This window comes from Podarcis muralis, chromosome 5, assembly GCF_964188315.1.
Source record: "Podarcis muralis chromosome 5, rPodMur119.hap1.1, whole genome shotgun sequence".
Taxonomy (NCBI): domain Eukaryota; kingdom Metazoa; phylum Chordata; class Lepidosauria; order Squamata; family Lacertidae; genus Podarcis; species Podarcis muralis.
This window is the reverse complement of record NC_135659.1, coordinates 27,860,940-27,882,067: the sequence shown is the minus strand read 5'-3', so window position 1 is coordinate 27,882,067 and position 21,128 is coordinate 27,860,940. Positions and strand designations below refer to the sequence as shown.

At 43.0% G+C, this 21,128-nt stretch overlaps 1 protein-coding gene across 3 annotated transcripts in view; it reads left to right on the top strand.

The window, feature by feature from the left end:
- DPYD (dihydropyrimidine dehydrogenase) overlaps positions 1-21,128 on the top strand; it is a 501,994-nt gene that overhangs the window by 360,138 nt on the left and 120,728 nt on the right. The window lies entirely within an intron of this gene.

Here is a 21,128-nt window from a genome sequence, read left to right as displayed (position 1 = left end):
ATAACAAATAGTTGCCAAAATGCTCCGAGAGAATTGTACTTTATACATTCTTAATGTTGACCAGCATCTCTGGGGAAATGCAGTACAAGCGATTTTGAGCTCAGAGGCGTTTTACAGAAGGTTAGCTACAGCCGTGGCATTTTATGGCTATTAGAAGCTGGGCAAGGAGACAACATGAGGCTCCTTCTGAACTGGTAGGCTTGTCATTCTGTTAACTGAATGCCTGCTGGTCCAATCCTGCACTTGTAAACGCCAATCCACTACTAGTATCAGTGCCTGAGGCCTTGCTCCACATTCCTTGGCCGCTGAGAATCCAATTGGTGGGGGACGCAGGACAGGGCCTTTTCAATTGTATCACCCAGATTCGTCCGGGAAGCCCAACTGGTCTGACTCCTTATTGGCATCCTGCTGAGACTTGACTGTTTCATGGATCCTTTACATTGAATTAATTACAGTCAAACCTCGGTTGTTGAACGTAATCCATTCTGGAAGCTCGTTTGGCTTCTGAAATGTTCGACAACCAAGGCACAGCTTCCGATTGGTTGCAGGAGCTTCCTGCACTCAAGTGGAAGCCGCGTTGGATATTTGGCTTCCGAAAAACGTTCAAAAACCGGAACATTTACTTCTGGGTTTCGGCATTCGGGATCCAACATTTGACTGTATCTGCCCTTCTGTTTATTTGGCAGTGACTTACAGTTGCCTCACTCCTCTTATTTTGTATTGTTTGGATTGTATTGGACTGTATTGCTGACAACTTTCCAGTGTCATGGTACACTGCCACCATGTCATTTTAGGGGACAAAAACTCACAAAGTATGTTGATGTATTGTGTGAGCTCTCCATGAACATGTTCATACTAAAAACAAAAAAAAATCCTTCCAGTAGCACCTTAAAGACCAACTAAGTTAGTTCTTGGTATGAGCTTTCGTGTGCATGCACACTTCTTCAGATACACTGAAACAGAAGTTGCCAGATCCTTCTATATAGTGAGAAGGTGGGGAGGGGTATTACTCAGAAGGGTGGTGGGAATGGGTGATGGGCAGATAGCTGTGGTGAGCCTGTTGACGACTCTTAACGACTGCAATAGGTCTTACAGGAAAAAGCAATGGGTGAGAAGGTGAAAATTGGCTTTGTCATGTATAATGAGATAAGAATCCAATGTCTTTGTTCAGACCAGGTTTCTCCATGGTTTTAAGTTTAGTAATGAGTGGCAACTCAGCAGCTTCTCTTTCCAGTCTATTTCTGAAATTCCTTTGTATTAAAACAGCTACTTTGAGATCTTGTATAGAATGTCCTGGGAGATTGAAGTGTTTTCCTACTGGTTTCTCTGTCTTGTGATTCTTGATGTCAGATTTATGTCCGTTTATTCTTTGGCGTAAGGTTTGGCCTGTTTGTCCGATATAGAGAGCTGAAGGACACTGTTGGCATTTGATGGCATACACAATGTTAGACGATGAGCAATTAAATAGTCCCGAGATGGTATGTGTGATGTTGTTGGGGCCAGTAATGGTGTTGTCCGGGTGTATGTGGCAGCAAAGTTGGCATCTGGGTTTATTGCAGGCTCTGGTGCCAGTGTCCGTGTTAAGTCTGGTTGTAGTATTATTGTGGGTTAGGAGTTGTTCAATACTAGTATTGTTCATACTAGTAAAGAAGATCATTTATAAATGGCCAAACATGTCAGTCACTTTAGGAGTTCTTTCAGATTTACATGTATTATTTAGGGATGTGCATTCTGTTTTGATCAATCTTGAACCGAGAGTCAAATTGGACAGCTCTGGGAAAAAATCTGGGGCTCTTCTGAGGTGACGTTGTGTCCCAAGGGACATGAATCAGGCTTCTTCTAAAGCCTCTGGACCACATCAGCACTTCAGAGGTCTAAGAGAACAGACTGATGGTTGTTGCTATTGTTTTAAATTATTTCTGTGCTGCTTTTCCAGACAAAGCTTTTCAAATGCACCTTACAACCATAAAAATACAATGATAGAAATCAGTATTGCCAGCACATGAGAACACCAATTAAAACCTTACATAACGTAACCTGCTCGGGCCTCAGTCCTAGAAAAGGGACAACAATTATTTAGGGGGAATCTTTAGAAGCTTTCATTGTTGTATTTCCAGAAGCTCTCCATGTGACAGGAGGGAGCGAGAGGAGGAGCTTTTATTTTGTGACGGATGGCTATAGCTTCAAATCAGAAGATAATCTTACCATAGCTCTCTTTTTCACATCCAATCGCAGTGCTTTTGGAAGACATGTAGAAGGGGCTTACCAGCTGAAATCAACTGAGCAGAAAACAAAGTAGCCATCTCCCACACACAACTTTAGAAGCTAATGTTGCACAAAAGCCCCTGCACTGATCCTCCTGAAATTTTGCAGATTACTTGCTAGGGGCACTTCTGTGTTGTATGCTTACCCCCCCCCCCCAATGATGTGTATGTGTGCATCTCTTCCCTCCCTTAAAAACTTTGAAGACTCTCCTTTGAAGAGCCAGTGTGGTGTAGTGGTTAAGAGCGGTAGTCTCGTAATCTGGGGAACCGGGTTTGCGTCTCCGCTCCTCCACATGCAGCTGCTGGGTGACCTTGGGCCAGTCACACTTCTTTGAAGTCTCTCAGCCCCACTCACCTCACAGAGTGTTTGTTGTGGGGGAGGAAGGGAAAGGAGAATGTTAGCCGCTTTGAGACTCCTGAAGGGGAGTGAAAGGCGGGGTATCAAATCCAAACTCTTCTTCTCTTCTTCCTTGCACACAAAAATCTGTGCACCTATCTGTCTGAAATGTCACAGTATTCATCCCCTCAGAAGGGGATGCCTGCTTGTTTAAGGAAGGACCAGGAAAAGGGAAGGCTGGAAAGGAATACAGTGACAAGTGTGTTTATACCAAGGAAGAGGGGAGCTGAAATGCGAGTTGTTCCAAGCCTATGGGATGTGCCGCTTTATGAATTCAAATAAAAACAATCAGGAAGTGTTTTGGGGTGCACAGCATTCTTCGGGATGAAAATTGTAAGTTAACACCGACTCGATTTCCATAATGCGATGCTCCGAGCCAGTGAAATAACTTTTAAATGAGTAACTTGTTTAAAAGATAATAGAAGAGTATAAAATATTAAAATTTAAAAAATCCACTTTATATGGGAAGCAAAACCCACTACTGTTATATACATATATGTTTTTATAATAATAATGTTGGCATATTATTGGCTTATGGATCTGATTCCTTCAAGGGGTCTTATAAATCCGCAGGATAGCCTTGGGCTCTGAAATTCAGCAGTTGGCTCTTTGATTCCGCTGTAGCTGGAAGATATGTAAAAACGCATGTAGCCAGGCTGTTCCCCACTGACTACACATTCAAGAGGCTTCCAGTACTTGCATACATTATTCCTGTTGGCGCAGGTTGGAAACGGCTTATGCAAAAGAAAGAAATGGGTGGGGGAGGGGGGAAAGCTTGAATTTCTATCTTGATGAAAAACCCCTTTAGGATTTACCTTGACTAGAAACACAAAACCGTGTGTGTGTGTGTGTGTGTGTGTGTGTGGAATAGCGTCTGTGTGCCATTCCATCCTATATCAGAAAGTATCCATCTGGCCATCTGTGTCCCTTTTCTCCCCCTCCCGCTATGCCCCCCCAATACGCTGCAAAATTAGAAGTTTGTTTGAAGGTCAAATGCTTATCTGCCTCCAACAATGAATGAGCTTCGAATTATGACAAAATTTGCATGACAAAATTAATCCAAACTTGCTGCTTCTCGATTTTCACTCATTCCCACTTGTGCATTATACAAGAACTCAAATGCACCATATGCAACACAGACACACACATAAAACTGGATTTCTTGCAGACTTCCTTTTTCTTCTCTGCGAGCGCTGCACACAGCTTTGCTTTTCAGTGTCTCAGGAATAGTGTGGTGTATAGTTTGATTCACTAGTGTGGCACTAATACAAATGCTCTGTATACGACCCTAATTTTCATTCTTGGGGAGAATATCGGTACCTTCCAATGAAATAATGTTCCCCCTATGGGAGAAATCCAGACTCTCACTTTATCCCATGTTGGATGGAACTATAATTACAACCTAGCAAGGACTGAAGATTGATGGTTCCTCAAAAGAATTTGTTATGGCTAGATGAGGTCAAGGGTTAAAAATAAAATTGACCAGCTGACTTTAAGCATCTCAGCCGTAAGGCAAGGCTAAATACCTGTGATGTTTCAGTGACCTTTGTCTCGGGCCCAGTCATTTAGTAATAGGCCCCACTCTAGTATCTCACTTGGAAAATTCCGCTAGCAGATCTGGGGCATACATTTCAGAGGGACACGAGCCTAGCTAGTAAGCAAGAGACATGAGACCCCTCTGAATCTTAAAGAAGCAGTTATCAATTTTGGTTTGCAGTGCATGAGGCTTATAAAGATGTATTTGCATTGCAGATTAAATTGCAACAGTTTGTGACAATTCCTTCTATTATATTTTGAACTGTGTCTGCACACAGTTGAGTTAAGCTTTTTGTCTACTTGATCTCATTATGACCTCTGGCTCAAACATCAAATGTTTTGATTGATTGATTGATACATATTTTTCTTGATTGATTGAAACTGTTCACCCATCCAGCAATCATTGGTTAATTCAAGTTGGATTGACAAGCAACGAGATTGAACCAAGCACAACTCAGCCCTTTACCTTTTACTTTTCTTTCAGATTTGTTGCCATTTCTCGTTAGCATTTTTTTTTTACTTATTTGTTTATCGTATTTTACTAGGTCATATATAATTTCCCCCTATTTCTTTATTGAGTTCTGTGTGCTTTAACTGCTTTTCTTTCCCTTTGCCTTCTGGGTATCTGTTTTCCATTTCTCCCTGTTGCTTTCTTTAATCTCCTCTCCTGCTGTTGCTTTCTAGCAAGGACAAAATTACTACTGTTACTGGAATATACCAATAACTCATTTAGTTCCATGTCTTCCTTTTGCTGCTGGCTGCTTTCCAAATATGTTTTATTCCTACATTTTTTTAAAAAAAAAATCCACCCCTCCTCCTCTGCATTCCTTGTTCTTAAGTCAAATTCCAAGAAATAACAATAGAGATTTCCTGATGTTCAGTGAGAATTTGCTTTCTTGTAATCTCCTTTCTTGAACCTGACACAGGTCAGAAATGGACAGGCCTTTTCCATCCCTCTACACAAAACCGGTCACAGTTTCAAGCCTGCATTCACCATAGCTAACCTCGGGGTATCTGGAACAAACATATCTGCTGCATTTACTGTCATTCAGCCTTAAGGCAGACTTTGAAAGTACAAACCATTGTGAAGCTTTTTTGCCCAATATCACTACAGAATCCAGAAACAGTGTGTGTTTTTAAAGCGGACCATAGCATTTAATAAGGTAACCTTATTAATACCTCCTTGCATTATTTATTTAATTTGTATGCTGATGTTCATCCAAAAATCACAGGGCACTTCACAACATTAAAAAATACAAATTGACAACATGAATAAAACATAAAGAAAAGAAAAACAAACCAATGATCCTCCTCTTGCAGAGATTCAATTATTTATATTTATTTCTTCAATGTATTAATTTGTTTAATTTAATAATATGGTTAAATTATTACGGATGTCTGAAACCCCAGCGAGCCACTGTCAGTCAGTGTAGACCATTGTTGGCCAAACTTGGCCCTCCAGCTGTTTTGGGACTACAATTCCTATCATCCCTGACCACTTGGCCCTCCAGCAGTTTTTGGACTACAACTCCCATCATCCCTAGCCAACAGGACCAGTGGTCCGGGATGATGGGAACTGTAGTCGCAAAATAGCTGGAGGGCCAAATTTGGACATCACTGCTCTAAAGGAATTTGTTACACCTCGTAGGTTCCTTAAACGCAGGAGGAGGTGTTCTTAGATACAGTGAGCTTGGCTAGATGGACTGTTGAAATTACCAAACAGAGCAGTTTCAAGGCTTTAAAATCATTTTCCATTTTATTTTTGATCAGGGCTGAGATCAAATACCATCAACAATCTATTCTGCTCCAATACCAAATAAAAATGAAAGATCTAGCCAGTACATAATCTTTATGCTCTTTAATGCACCCCCTTGATTGTATGAAAGACTGTTATTATTATTTTCCTGTGATTCCTATTCTTTTCTTCCTGTTAGTAATCAGAAAGGGACTAAATGCTTGCCATACCTGGCCACATGAAAAGAAGTCATTTGTAGGTGCAGCACTCATATATTAGAAAAGGTGTATGGTTTTCCTTTGAAATTTCTCATGTCCGACATAAACCTAATCAAACCTTTATGCCCTCTGGCAGGTAACCTCTGCATGAACTAAAGAGTTGAAATATTGTTTAATCATACCACCTACCACCTTTTTGTACAGTGATAGAGGAAATACTATTTTACTCCTATAGAAATGGTCAGGATAAAATGTTTTGCCCTGTAAGAGTCAGGAAAGTCTATTTTTTCCCCCCATTGGCTATCAGTTTAAAAGGGCACTCTACAGCTAATTCTTTTGCATTTTTCAGTGGCATAAATAAGATGCTTGCATGGAACATTTTTAATTCAATTGTGCAGATATTTAGTGATGTGTGATGTGGCAGGGAAGGGTGAAACCGGACTTTATACATCTGCTTCTTTGGTTCCACTTTGAATTGGACCTTAGAGCAACCGCAGTCGTCCTCAGTCTGTCAGTGGATTGTATCCTTCGAAGTCATTGCATGAGTGGTATGACTTTGACTCACACAAGAAAACATCCCCTCTCCTTTCTGTCCTTGCACTCTCACAATTTGCTCTGGGGGCTCCTTCCCCGACCATCCGGAGTCGATCTGGAGGATGCATGAGGGAAGGAGAAGGAAGGAAGCTTTGGATCTGCAACCCAAAGTTGTGCTCTCACACTCACTTCAGTCAATTCTACCGACTGTCTTTCCCTGGATCCCTGACCCTCACCTCACCTTTTGTGCAAACTATTCGATGTGAGGAGGGATGGTTGGAATTGCCACTGCAAGGACTGAGACCCAGGAAATGCTGCTGTGAACATTTTGGGAACTAGCAAGCATCTGTCTACCTAGAGATGGAGGAGAAGTTCAGTTCAGTTCACATTTTAATTAATTATTGTTGTTTATCTGGCTGTGCTGCCCCAGCCACTCTGGGATGCTTCCAACACATATAAAAGCAATGTGTGAACTGAAATAACAGGCATCAGTCGAAATGTGCACTTATCCAAATTTTGCAATGGGGTCCTCAGCCAAGTAACATGTTCAGGAATTAGGGGTAAATGTGTGTTAAGATGCATACGCTCATGGAAATAGCATACAAAAAATGCCTTGTGTGATAGCAGATTGCTTTTCACGAAGAAGTATATTAGGCAAAATTGCATTCAAATGTATATATTAAGAGACATTCAAAATAAAACGCTGATGAATTTCCATGAGGGCTTCAGAAAAGAAAAGAAAAGAAAAGAAAACCGTCATGGAAATGTGGAGGAATCGACCTGAGACTGGAAAAATGAGAATCTGAGAGAAACTAAAATTGACACATTTGCTCAACCCTACTTCTACCTAACACATTTTAAATGGAAATTCTGGGGAACTGAATTTGAGGAGCAATATGAAAGCCACTTTCTTTCCCCATGAAACTATTTTCTATATGGAAAGTAGAGAGAACAGACCTTTTCTGTGGGAGAGTGATCAAATATTTGGCAGAATTGACTGAAGATGAGTAGGTTAGTGGAGGAACTGGTTAGTGAAGGACCAGTGGGCTTGAAAGGAGGAAGGCATTTCCTTCTCTTACCCTTCTCCCCAGGCCTTCACAAAAAGCTGTCACTTAAAAGAAAAAGAAGAAAAGAGTCGTGTATTGACTTTGCTTCAGATGGAAACAATTTACTGTTTTTACCTGGCAATGTTTGTGTTGATTCTTCGGTCCAAAATTCAGCTGTTATTAACCTTTGTCAACCAAAGAGAATAATGATTGAATTTGGACCCTTAATGTCACAGAGAAATCAATAGTGTAAATGGCTCTTGCTCCAGTTTTAACTGGTATGCCATGGTTTTTAAGAGCACTCTTGCATGCCATGCCTTGTGTCTTGTTACAGTAGCCTGAGTTATTTCATCATTACGGAATATTTTATTTCATGTAACATGGTCACTAAAGGAAGCATTTTGATAAATTCAGACTTTGAGCTAAACTGAAGGCGGGGAAGCCTTCATTTGAGCTGGAAAAGGGAGTTGTTGCAAAGTTCTCTCAAAAACCTTTAAAGACAGGACTGCAGTTGCCACTAGAGATGAAGGAATAATTCAATTTAGTTTGCATCTGAAGGTGAGCCTATTTAATTTGCACCTCCAGAAATAATTCAAGAACAGAAGCACAGCCATCCTTCAAAATTCGTGCTTCTCCCAATTTTGCAATTTTCACAATATGTGCAAAATACATAAACTGGGACAAATTCTGCAGAGAAGCATATATATTGATCAAATTAACTTACAAAGATGCATTGTATTAGGGAGAATTGCTTTTTTTTAAGTGTATATTAGATAAAATTGCATGCAGACTAGTGTATCAGGGTAAATGCAATTAAATGCTGATGAATTTTCATGAGGACTAAAAAAATAAAATCCTAAATTGACGTGGAAATTTGGAGAACCGAACTTAAGACTGGACAAATGAGAAACTGGGAGAAATTGACACATTGGTCCATCCCTACTTGGACCTGGCAACTTTCCCATCACCATTTGCAACTCAAGGCAAAATTCATATGGGTGGTATTCAGTGCTAGTTCTACTCAGAGTAGACCTATTGAAGTCAACATGCATTGCTGTCTAAGATTCATTAATTTCAGTGGGTTTTGCTCTGAGTAACACATAGTTGAATGCAACCCTGTACTTCAAATTTGTGCCTACTGGTATAACTAGTAGGAAAAAAGTGTCTCATTTTCTGTTTTGTGTTGCAACTCAATTCTGGACATTGGAGTTTAATGTGCAGATGTGTCTGGCAGACAAGCTGAGTTCAGGCGTATCCTAAACTAATGCATTGTGGTAGCTATAGCTGACAGGAGGCCAGCCAACTTTCAGAAAGTGCTTTAGAGAAAGATTGAGTGAGTGAGTGAGTGAGTGAGTGAGTGAGTGAATGGCATTGGCATGGTGAAGTGAATACCCATGCCAGATCAATTCTGAGTAGCGTGTCAAAGAAGATGGGTTGGATATTGTCCTCAGCAACAAACATGAATAGAGTCATAGCTGGTGACTCTTGCTTCTTACTACCCCCCTTCCCTGCCCCCTCAAAAGTCTGTGCTATTTCCAGCCTATCTTCCTTTCAGTCATAACTCCCCAGGTCACCTTAAAACAGGGTTGCCATATGTCCGGAATTTCCCAGACATATGCAGAATACTACAGATGGCAGCAGTGTCTGGGCGAAAATCTGGAAAATGGGAAAATCTGGAAGTGTGGCAACCCATGTTGGCAGTGTCGTTTTTGCCGGTTTTCCATAAAAAGAGCTCAAAAATGTAGTGCAAGAACTTTTCTGTCCGGATTTTTAACTATTTGAAATATGGCAACCCTACCTAAAACATTAAGTAGCACATAAGTACTGTACTTTTCTGTGTATAAGATGCCCCCTCTTTTTGGGGACTCCAAATGAAGAGAATGGGGGGAGTTTGCCCAGAGTTGTTGAGCTTTCTTGAGGAAGTACCGAAAATCACTCATCTGCAGGCACACAATAGCCAATCACACGCACATCACCAAAGCAAACAATCAGCTGCACACTTGCCAAATGGAAGCACCAATAGCCCACCCAATTGCCTCAGCAGCCAATAGCCAGTGGACCTTGCAGCACCCACCAATCACCAGCAGAAACGCCACAGCAGCCACCAATCGCCTGCCCCACCTCCCCACTATCCGTGTATAAGACGACCCCATGTTTTTAGCACAGTATTTTAAGAAAGTAACTAGTCTTATACACAGAAAAATACAGTATTTGCCCGAGAATAGGGCCAATTGAAAGCTTTTTTTAAAAAAAAAAGACATTGTGACCAAACCTACTGTATGTAATTGCCCACACCATACTTTGAGTTTCCAGACATATAACAAAAAACAAGAGTGTGAATAAGTGATTGTTTTTGTTTTTATTTTCAAAATGAGCCTCATTTACTCTGTTCATGCTGTCCAGTACCTATGCTTCATGCTACTACACTGGATTTTAAGCTGGAGTTCTCTGACGAAAAATGGTTTACGAAGCTCCCAATTGTGAGGAGAGGCTTGGGAACACCCACTTGGTCACAGCCGAGCGCTCAAGTCTTTTCTCAGCTAGCTGCCACTATTTCTCATAGCTCAGGCAATGATTTGAGCTGTGACGTCTCAGTTCAGCCATGACAGAAAGCCCAGACCTAATTCAGAGTAACTTGATTCTGTCCAGGAACAGTCAGTATGATTGGAAAAAGGGAGAATCTGTCTCCATTAAGGCGCCGCCGAGTGGAACTTGGAGTGAGTGATCTGCAGAACACCTGTGCAAGTCATGACACTTTGCTTACAGCTTTACTTAAGTGCAGCCAAAAGCCCTTGCATTTCACATTGGGAATGAAGCTTGTGCTTTTAAACTGGAATAGGTTGTCAGAAAAGGAATGAAAAACAATAAAGCCTCTTTTTTTATTTTAAGTGTTGCTTCCCCACTCAGGCTAAGAAGTCTCTAGCCTAACTGCAGACCAGTTGTGTGCATGCCTTAACCGAGCTGGGAGCAGCTCACACACCAATTCCCACTCACTGAAATTACCTACATTGGCTCCCAGTATGTTTCTGAGCACAATTCAAAGTGTTGGTGCTGACCTTTAAAGCCCTAAATGGTCTCGGTCCTGTATACCTGAAGGAGTGTCTCCACCCCCATCATTCAACCTGGACACTGAGATCCGGTTCCAAAGGCCTTCTGGCGGTTCCCTCACTGCGAGAAGTGAGGTTACAGGGAACCAGGCAGAGGGCCTTCTCGGTAGTGGTGCCCGCCCTGTGGAACACCCTCCCACCAGATGTCAAAGAGAAGAACAACTATCTGATGTTTAGAAGACATCTGAAGGCAGCCCTGTTTAGGGAAGTTTTTAATGACTGATGTTTTAATATATTTTTAATCTTTTGTTGGAAGCCGCCCAGAGTGACTGGGGAAACCCAGCCAGATGGGTGGGATATAATTTATTTATATTATTATTATTATTATTATTATTACTACTACTACTACTACTACTACTACTACTACTACTACTACTACAACACAGGCAACTGTGTCACAGAATCAGAGACTTATAGAGTTGAAAGGACGGTTTTTGGTTTTTTGTTTTCCAGCCCACAGGTAACTTTTGGAATTAACAGCTACAAGACTGTGGTCCATTAATTTCAGTGTGTCTATTCTGAGTAAACCTAGCTGAATACTGTACACAATCCAGCAGATTTGGCACTGTGGTAGTAGCAGTGGGCTCTGCTGCTTCTACCATTCATAGTTTCCAGTGTGACAGCAGCTTTAGCAAGTTTTTGAAAGAAAAAGGCCTAAGAGCAAAGGCAGAGGCACACCGAAGATTCCTCCTCCGCACTCTGGAATTGCAAGCACGCGGGTGGCGCTGTGGGTTAAAGCCTCAGCGCCTAGGACTTGCCGATCGAAAGGTCGGCGGTTCGAATCCCCGTGGCGGGGTGCGCTCCCGTTGCTCGGTCCCAGCGCCTGCCAACCTAGCAGTTCGAAAGCACCGTCGCGTGCAAGTAGATAAATAGGGACCGCTTACTAGCGGGAAGGTAAACGGCGTTTCCGTGTGCGGCTCTGGCTCGCCAGATGCAGCTTGTCACGCTGGCCACGTGACCCGGAAGTGTCTGCGGACAGCGCTGGCCCCCGGCCTATAGAGTGAGATGGGCGCACAACCCTAGAGTCTGGCAAGACTGGCCCGTACGGGCAGGGGTACCTTTACCTTTACCTTTGTCCTTTGAAACAATTTCAAGGATCGTTTTGAGGGTTGGATTTTGATTCCTAAAACAGAACTGAACAGACAACCCCAGTTCAGCCATCTATGAAAACACAGGCAAATTGGGGGCAGCCATTTGGGCACATCCCCACTACCCTGATGCACATGTTTGGTCGCTGTCAGAAATGCGCATCTGAACTATGGGTGTCTCCACACAAGCACCCCTTTGCAGGAGGCACTAGAGCAGGGGTCTGCAACCTTTAAGACAAAAAGAGCCACTTGGACCCGTTTCCGAAGAAAAAAACACCTGGGTGCCGCAAAACCATTGCGACATTTAAAGCATGCACGCCGCTGCCCTCCGATCTGACAGCGGGTGGGAAGGTGACATCGGGACGGTGCGTGACTAACGCACACACTGCCCCCATGCGACGTCACAGCCAGTACAGTGCCCGCCACAGTGGGGAGTGTCGGGGCGCACAATGCACCTCCTCCCCTCGCTAGTATCCGTCCCGGAGCCGCGGCAAAGGTGTAAAAGAGCCACATGCGGCTCCGGAGCCGCGGGTTGCAGACCCCTGCACTAGAGCAATAAAATGGATTGAAACAAACTGCTGCCCAAATGCAATAGATCCACTTTTTTTTTAAATGACTTTCATGATTAGGAAAGTGGTGGGGAAATGCACTGAAAAGTATGGGGTTGATGGATGGATTACCAAGGAGAAGACCCTACAAACAATTTAGGAAGAATGCAGGAAGAATATTAATCCTTTAGGTAAAGGTAAAGGGACCCCTGACCGTTAGGTCCAGTTAATGACGACTCTGAGGTTGCGGCGCTCATCTCACTTTACTGCCTGAGGGAGTCAACATTTGTGCGCAGACAGTTTTTCTGGGTCATGTGGCCAGCATGACTAAGCTGCTTCTGGCGAACCCGAGCAGTGCACAGAAACACCGTTTACCTTCCCGCCAGAGCAGTACCTATTTATCTACTTGCACTTTGACGTGCTTTCGAACTGCTAGGTCAGCAGGAGCAGGGACCGAGCAACGGGAGCTCACTCCATCGCGGGTATTCGAACCGCCAACCTTCTGATCGGCAAGTCCTAGGCTCTGTGGTTTAGACCACAGCGCCACCCTCATCCTTTAGCACTCTGTAAACAAATCAGCATGAAGTAATCTAACCCCCATGTAAGCTTAGTGCAAGCAAATTGGGATGGATGTTGAATGCATGGGTTATCTAGAGAAGCCCTATATGGAAGACTGGTGTGTTCTGCCATTCATGTGTTCTATTGAAGGAAAGGTGACCTCTTCAGGAACCCTTGCACATTTGCAAAAGAGGAAGGCACAGGGTATAAAGGGGGAAATAAGTTAACCAAACAATAGGAATGAATTCTGAGTGTCTCCAGGAGCAGCCTTGTGTAAGTGACTGTACACTTAACTATGGAAATGATTACTGTGGCATTAGAAGCTCCCCTTTTCTGTCTCTTCTGACAGCTGTCAATGGTAGATGATGCCGGATGAGTTTTTACTGTCAAGTTTTCTGAGAAGTAAGGAAATACATTCTGCAGAACCCTAAGCCAAGAGTTATTTTTCTTCCTACCCTGGGAAATTTCCCCCCTTAATTTGACAGGCTTTAAGCAAATTGTTAGCTTTAATTAAGTTTGAAATGGGACAAGCAGATAGACTAAAAAGCCCCTTGCTAGGACATGAGTCTGCAATAAGATTAGCTGTGAAATTCACAAATGGTGTCTCTTTTGCTTTAATGATTGATTGCAATTCTGTAATTAGGTACTGTGAAATTTCGGGTAGGATTAAGGCAGATTCAATTTTCTGAAGGTAATTTTGGACATCCCACAGGAGGAGTGGGAAGCGATTATGTTCTTGGTGTATCATCATGAACAAGGCAAAGAATAATCTAAGAGGTGGAACTCGGATAGTGGAAAGGCACTTAGAAAGCATTGATCTGCAATAATTGAAAACAAAGCCTTTTGCTTTTTTCCCTTTTTGGCATTGCTTGCCGTTTGGTGGAAACAAACAACAGAGTGCTTATCACATGCCTGATCCTGTACTACTGACAAGAGATGGGAGCTTTGATACTAATATTAATATCCATTATGTGTTTGTTTTTAGGTTGTTGTGTTATATGTTAATTTGTTAGCTGCTTTTAGAAATTGTTTGTAAGCTGTTCTGGCAGTTTTATTAATTATATTACGAGGCTTTATGGGTTGCCCTAGGTACTTCCAGTGGAAGAGCTGGAGATAAATAAATGTGGTAGTAGCAATATTAACAGCAATTAAGCTACCAACAGAGGCAGATTAAAAATTTTCAAAGCATTTCTTAGGTCCAGCTTCTAAGAACACAGCCCTGCCGAACCACAACAAGTCCCATCTAGCCAGACTCCCATTTCCTGCAGTAGCCATCAGAACCCACCAGCAGCACTTGAAGGCAGTAACCATCTCCTGCTATTTCCCCAGGACACCCCCCCCCCCACAAACAGATATACTCTGGCATGCTATTTGTGGGTTCTAGCCCCACGTTGGGCAAAAGATTCCTGCACTGCAGGGGATTGGACTAGATGTCCCTCCCAGCTCTACTGTTCTATGATACTATGATTCTGAAGATAAAGATTCCATACTAGCTATCACTTCTCCTGTTTCTGATATTCAGAGTGCTGTATCCAAATAAGCCCACGTTCACGCAAGAAAGAACTTTCCAATGCCTTGGGGAAATCCAAGGTTTTCAAAAGATATTTATTTATTTATTTTTAATCCCTAAAGCAGGAATCCCCAAACTCGGTCCTCCAGCTGTTTTGGGACTACAGTTCCCATCATCCCTGACCACTGGTCCTGTTAGCTAGGGATGATGGGAGTTGTAGTCCCAAAACAGCTGGAGGGCCGAGTTTGGGGATACCCAAGAGTGAAAAGGAATGGAATGGAGTATCCTGAGCAGGAAACACACCTCGCCACAACATTTTGTCACAGGGTCCCACTTGCTATGACTAATAACCATTTTTGGAGTTTATTCTTCATGAATTTGGCTCATGCTCTTGATGATGCTCTTGTATTTTGCATATTTTATTTCTTATATCTGTTAGGTGCTTTTCTCACATAGGGACCCCAAGTGACGTACATTGAAACCAGTTAAAAATACCCAATAAAAATTTAAGAACACAGCTAAAGATATAAAACAATTCAGGACTTACTAATCCTACCCCACTGAAAGAATCCACAGTGTGACTCTCCAAATTAAAAGGCCCAAACCTGTGTAAAGAGAAAAGTCTTTGTGGCACCTGAAAACAGATAAAGATGGTGCCAGCCATGCCTTCCTGGGGAGAGCATTCCACAAGTAAGGGGCCACCACTGGAAAGGCCCTTCTCTAAACCTCCCATACATGAAGAAGGGCCTCAGATGATGATCACAGGGACCAGTGGGGAGATGCAGGCCTTGAGGTACTGAGATCCTGAGCCACATAAGGCTGTATAAGTTGAAACCAGCACTTTGAATTGAGCCCCAAAACAAATTGGTAGCTGGTGCAGCCACCCCAGTTAAAATCCTGGATGTTGTCGAACTGTTCAGAATCACAGAGCTGTAGAGGCCAGAGCCCCCCCCCCCCCCCGATATTCAACTGAAATGTACTATCCTGTAATTTAAGCCCATTAAGCCCAGTGCTGCCCTCAGAGACAGCAGAAAACAGGTCTTTGTCTCCTTCTCTCCTTCTCTCAACTCCTTTCCTCAGTCTTCTCTTCTGGAGGTTAATAAACCTATTTCCTTCAACTTTTAAGTAGGACTTCTTTTCCATACTGCTGATAATATTCATTACCATTCTCTGAACCCGTTCCAATTTTCTATGTCCTCCCAAAATTATGGTGCCAAGAACTGGACACTATTCCCCATTTGAACAGTGCAGAGTAAAGTGAAACTATTATTTCCAGTGACTTGGAAACTACATGGTGCAGCCTAAATTTCAGTCATGCGAGCTCCTGTTGATAGTGTGAAGTGGTTCAATCAAGACCTATTATTATTGTCATTATTGTTATTATTCCATCTTATCTGTAGTTTAAGAGTACTATGTCTTTGCGTGGATCAATTAGAGTTATGCTTTTCTCTTATTTTCAAAAGTTTGGGAGGGCCTGCATACCTGTATATTACTTGATTTTCTCAGCTTTTCCTGGTGTGGAATGGCTGCAGAGTTGTTTGAAGAGGCATGTCTTTCAAATGTTGTGCTGATAAATTTCTAAAAAGTTCTGATTAGATACCTTTCAAAATGCACAGTGGCCCCATTTCTTGGTTTTACCATTTGAGACGAGAGTCATCCACACAAGACATGTTAACTGAAAAAAACAGCTTAGCTTTTCCAGAACAGGTGCAATAAATCTGAAATGCACCTGTTGTTAGAAGCATAAAACATTAATACGTTTTTCAAACACTCAATATGCAGTTAACCTCCAAAAACTAGTAACTATGGAATGTTTTTCAGTCAGGTCAACATTATTTCCAGAACTACATAGCATAATTCTGTGGGGCGTTTGTTGGAGGCTAACAGGGCCCGGGGTGGGATGTTTCCTTAGATGCAAGTTGTGTGTTAAAAAGCAGTGGTCTTAAAATGGATGCTCTGGAGTCTTATCCTCGGGATATAGGCCTGGTTGCATCATTTGATTGTTGTTGTTGTTGTTTAGTCGTTTAGTTGTGTCCGACTCTTCATGAACCCATGGACCAGAGCACACCAGGCACTCCTGTCTTCCACTGCCTCCCGCAGTTTTGTCAAACTCATGCTGGTAGCTTTGAGAACACTATCCAACCATCTTGTCCTCTGTCGTCCCCTTCTCTTTGTGCCCTCCATCTTTCCCAACATCAGGGTCTTTTCCAGGGAGTCTTCTCTTCTCGTGAGGTGGCAGGGCACCCAAGATGAACAGGTCATAATGGAGAGTTTTGACCAAATGTGATCCACCTGGAGGAGGAACCGGCAAGCCACTCCAGTATCCCTGCCAAGAAAACTCCATGAACAAAGACAACATGCATCATTTGATTATACTCTGTCAATTGGTTTACACATGAGTCTGTGAAGCGTACACAACCAGAAACAGTATCTCCACAACGTATTGTCGTAAAAGGGGATCTTCAGCTCTCGCAAATATGAAAGATCAGAAAAGACAAAGGCTTCTTTGTGTTGATGAGGAGATGAGAGTTAGTTTGTCTCACGTTAGACCTAATATAAATGAGATTACCCAGCAAAAGCAAGTTCACATCTCTTACTGAGTTTGTTTACATTCTTAAGGTACATACGTAAGAGGTTCATTTGTAATTATATCTTGGGAATGATCCATGTTCTTACATAGCTTCATTGTTTTACACTTTCTGGGTGTCCTGTGATCATATTATGATCCCAATCAAGCACTGATGGGAGCTGTTTCCCCCCACAAATGTATTTCTTATCAATAAAAAATGTGGTGTGGGGCAAGCAAATTTTTATTCTGAAAGTGTAGCCCAGAGGGGGGGGGGATGGGAATCACTGGTAGGGTGTGGAGTTAGGGAACAATTGTTTTTTAGGGGGGGATGAATATGGGGTCACATTTATTTGGTTTATGTGTTTTAATTGTAACTGTGTTTCTTGTCCTTGTTTTAGATTTTCTCTGTAAGTCACCATGAGACCATTTTATGGTCTCTGGCAGTGAAATAATAGTAATGCCACTAATAATATGCACTACATTAAATAGATGAAGATGATATAGGAAGGGAGAGAGGAAACAAGGGCTGAACATCTGATTCCTTCTCTGAGAATCATGTAGCCTAATCCACAGTGGTTCTGCTGCTGCCAGTTGCTTCTGAACTGATTAGCAGAATATAACAGCATCCATAAGCTAAATGCATTTTGGTACAGGAAGCTAAAGTAATAGGGGTACTGGAAGCCAAATTAGCAGATTTCTGTGCTACAGTAAATCTCTCCTGGCCCTCAGGGTCATCCACTTATTTCCCTGGACTGAAACTATGTTACAAATTTAAAATTATGATTACAATAAACAGTCATTAGTAAAAAGAGAGAGAGAGAGAGAGAGAAAGAGAGAGATAACCAAAGCGAGATATATTTTCAATATGGCAAGGCATAAATTATGCTGTAATTATTATAGTGTTGTTTGTTTGTTGTTCAACCCCAAACATTAAGATCCTTTAACCTGATTAAGTAAAGCCATTTTGGGGTGGTTTGCATTTGTTGATTTTGCAAATGCAAATGCCCATCTGTTTCCCCCCATTTTTTTGCAGCTAATAAGTTTTGCATACCAAGCAGTTAAAAAAACAAAACCAAACCTTTTCCACATAAGCTTCCTCAACTTTTTATTTTTATATATAATAGCAGCAGTACAGGCCTAAGGCTCTCTCATAACGTTGAGTTTTGGATAAAGGAGAGATTTGTATTACACTACTAGTCACGCAGGTATTCTGCGCAGAAAGGAGATCATTGTTTAATTTAATTTGAGTGCCCCAAGGTACGGTCTTTTATAGGCTACATTCCTATCTTCAGACTTCATAATACCGGTCTTTGTATGTTAAAGCCTTGACTTCACAGAGATTTACACTAAGGAATATAAACCAGCTTAGATAACTCAGTAAAACTCCAGATGGGCAGCCCTTTTAGTGAAACTGCAACCTGTTTCAATTCAGCTCAGACCCTCATCAGACATCAGACGTCCTCCTTGCAGTGTCAGAGCCAATTCTGATTGGTGTGATTCCCACAATGCAAGGCTGTGTGTATGAATAACATGGCAAGGTGGGCAGAGGTGACTTGAGTGCATTGTTCCCATCTGATTACTACCATCTCTTTGGTTGCGAAGCAGCTTGCTTGGGAAAGACCCACACAAAGGGTCCTGCTTGTAGGGAAGCATTTGTTTCTTATTTATTTTGCTTTCATTGCATCGTTAAAGCTTCTCTCCTCCCATTTTACCCTCACACCTGTTCTGTGAGAGATGGAGACTGGCCCAAGGTCATCACTTCATGATTTGAGGTAGGATTTTACAGTATGTTTCCGTGTATTAGACAAGGTTTTTTGACTCAAAAAACTGGGGTTGTCCTATACACGGATAGTGGCGTGGAGGGGGAAGCTGCACACCACCAGCTGGGGTGCACAACTCCCCCCCCCATATGCAGCTGCAGGAGATGCACGCTCTAGGGAGAGTATCCTGCAGCAACATGGAGGGGACGCCACCAGCCAGCTGGTTGGCGGCCTGCGCTCTAAGGAGCTTCCCGCCACAGTGGCATGGGGGAGCAGCTGCCCACTTTGCCAACCCCCAGCAGCGGCCTTGCTGGGGTGGTGGCATGCGTGAAATTCCCCCTTTAAAAAGCTCAACAACTTTGGGCCATCTCCCCTCATTTTCTTTAAATTTAGACCCCCAAAACAGGGGGCGTCTTATACATGGAAAAGTACGGTAATCCTGGCCTCCCTGCTTACAGGATGACATTCAAGCCACTGCACAGAGGGGTGGCAGACTTCAGGTCTGGGGCCCAAATGTGACCTGTCAAGGAGCCAGCCAGCCAGCAAGCAATAAATCACACAGAGTAAGTGAAGGGAAGGGACGCGGGTGGCACTGTGGGTTAAACCACAGAGCCTAGGACTTGCCGATCAGAAGGTCGATGGTTCAAATCTCTGCGACGGTGTGAGCTCCCGTTGCTCAGTCCCTGCTCCTGCCAACCTAGCAGTTCGAAAGCACATCAAAGTGCACGTAGATAAATAGGTACCGCTCCGGCGGGAAGGTAAATGGCATTTCCGTGCGCTGCTCTGGTTCGCCAGAAGCAGCTTAGTCATGCTGGCCACATGACCCGGAAGCTGTACGCCGGCTCCCTCGGCCAATAAAGTGAGATGAGCGCCGCAACCCCAGAGTCGGCCACAACTGGACCTAATGGTCAGGGGTCCTTTTACCTTTACCTAAGTGAAGGAAACAAGGTCTGCTCAGGAGTGCCACGCCAAGCATAGCAACTCTTCCTTGGTAGGTCTTGTCCCTATGATGCAGTTGTAGAGACTCAAGGTCCCCGCCTTCCCACAGCTGCCTCAGTCTCCTCTTCTCCAGGGTTTTTCACAAGCAATCTGAGACTATGCTGGCATGCCTGCCTTGGCGTGTCCTGTTTCATGCCTCACCTGGTCCTGTGAGACAAGGGAGGAGGGGAGTTCGTTGCAGCATGAGGGGAAGACATCCTTGCTTCTTCATCAGCCTAACTCATCTCTGCCTCTGGGTCTCCCTCACCCCACGTTCCTTCTTCTGGGCTTCTCTCTGCCACAGATTCTCCCTTCTCACAAATCCATTTTACCTCTTCAGCTTTTGACAGCCCCGCCTCCCAGTCTTCTCCCTGTGACCACCCATCTATAAAACAAGAAGTTAAATAAGAACATGAACCAAGCAGAACTTGGTTCCTCCGGTCCCAAGTGTTCTGTGAGGTCTTAATGTGCCAGTTGAACGCCAGTAATGATGAAGCCAGGTGAAAGTTCCACAATCTAGGTGCTGCCCCTAAGAAGGCTCTGTCTCATGTAGCTACCCAGTGCAATCAGACCATGGGGGATGACAGAATAGGTAGGCTCAGTCACACATGTGCCTTTGTGGCATGTAATTGTGCCATCAAGATGTAGCTTCCATGGTGTTATAAGCACAGTATACCATTAACTTATGCTCATTGTTTACTGAGGGCTGATGCAAGATTGGATATCCACTTCTAGCTACAGTTTTCAGGTTCTAGTTTATGGGAAATCACCATTAGTCTTCACTGCGGCCAATGCTGGTGCTTATGAATTGTTTAGTTGTACTTAATGGAAATTTTTTCTTAGCGAAGGAAACTGCTGCCTTTGAATGGTGAACAATGGTTAGAAGGTAGCCATGGTTGCCTTGGTACAACCCCCTAGACCTGATAAATGTGCTAATTTTTTTTAGGGGGGGATTATGTCTGAAGGATGTATGCTCTCTTGGGGAGCTATGGTCTGTAAACCAGGCTCTCCAACAAGTATACAGGAGCAGATTCTCTGCACACTTTTTCAGCTGTATCTCTCTATCCATCCACTCACTCTTGCATTGTTGTTGTTGTTGTTGTTGTTGTTGTTGTTGTTGTTGTTGTTGTTGTTACCTGGAATCTCCACAAAGTCCTAGCTACATTAAACAGCAAACTGTGCATTAGAGAAATAAAGTAAATCAGTATTTGATAAAGCAAATCAATTTTCATCCATTTTCTGTCATCACTGACATTTTTGCAAGCTGATGAAAATCTGCT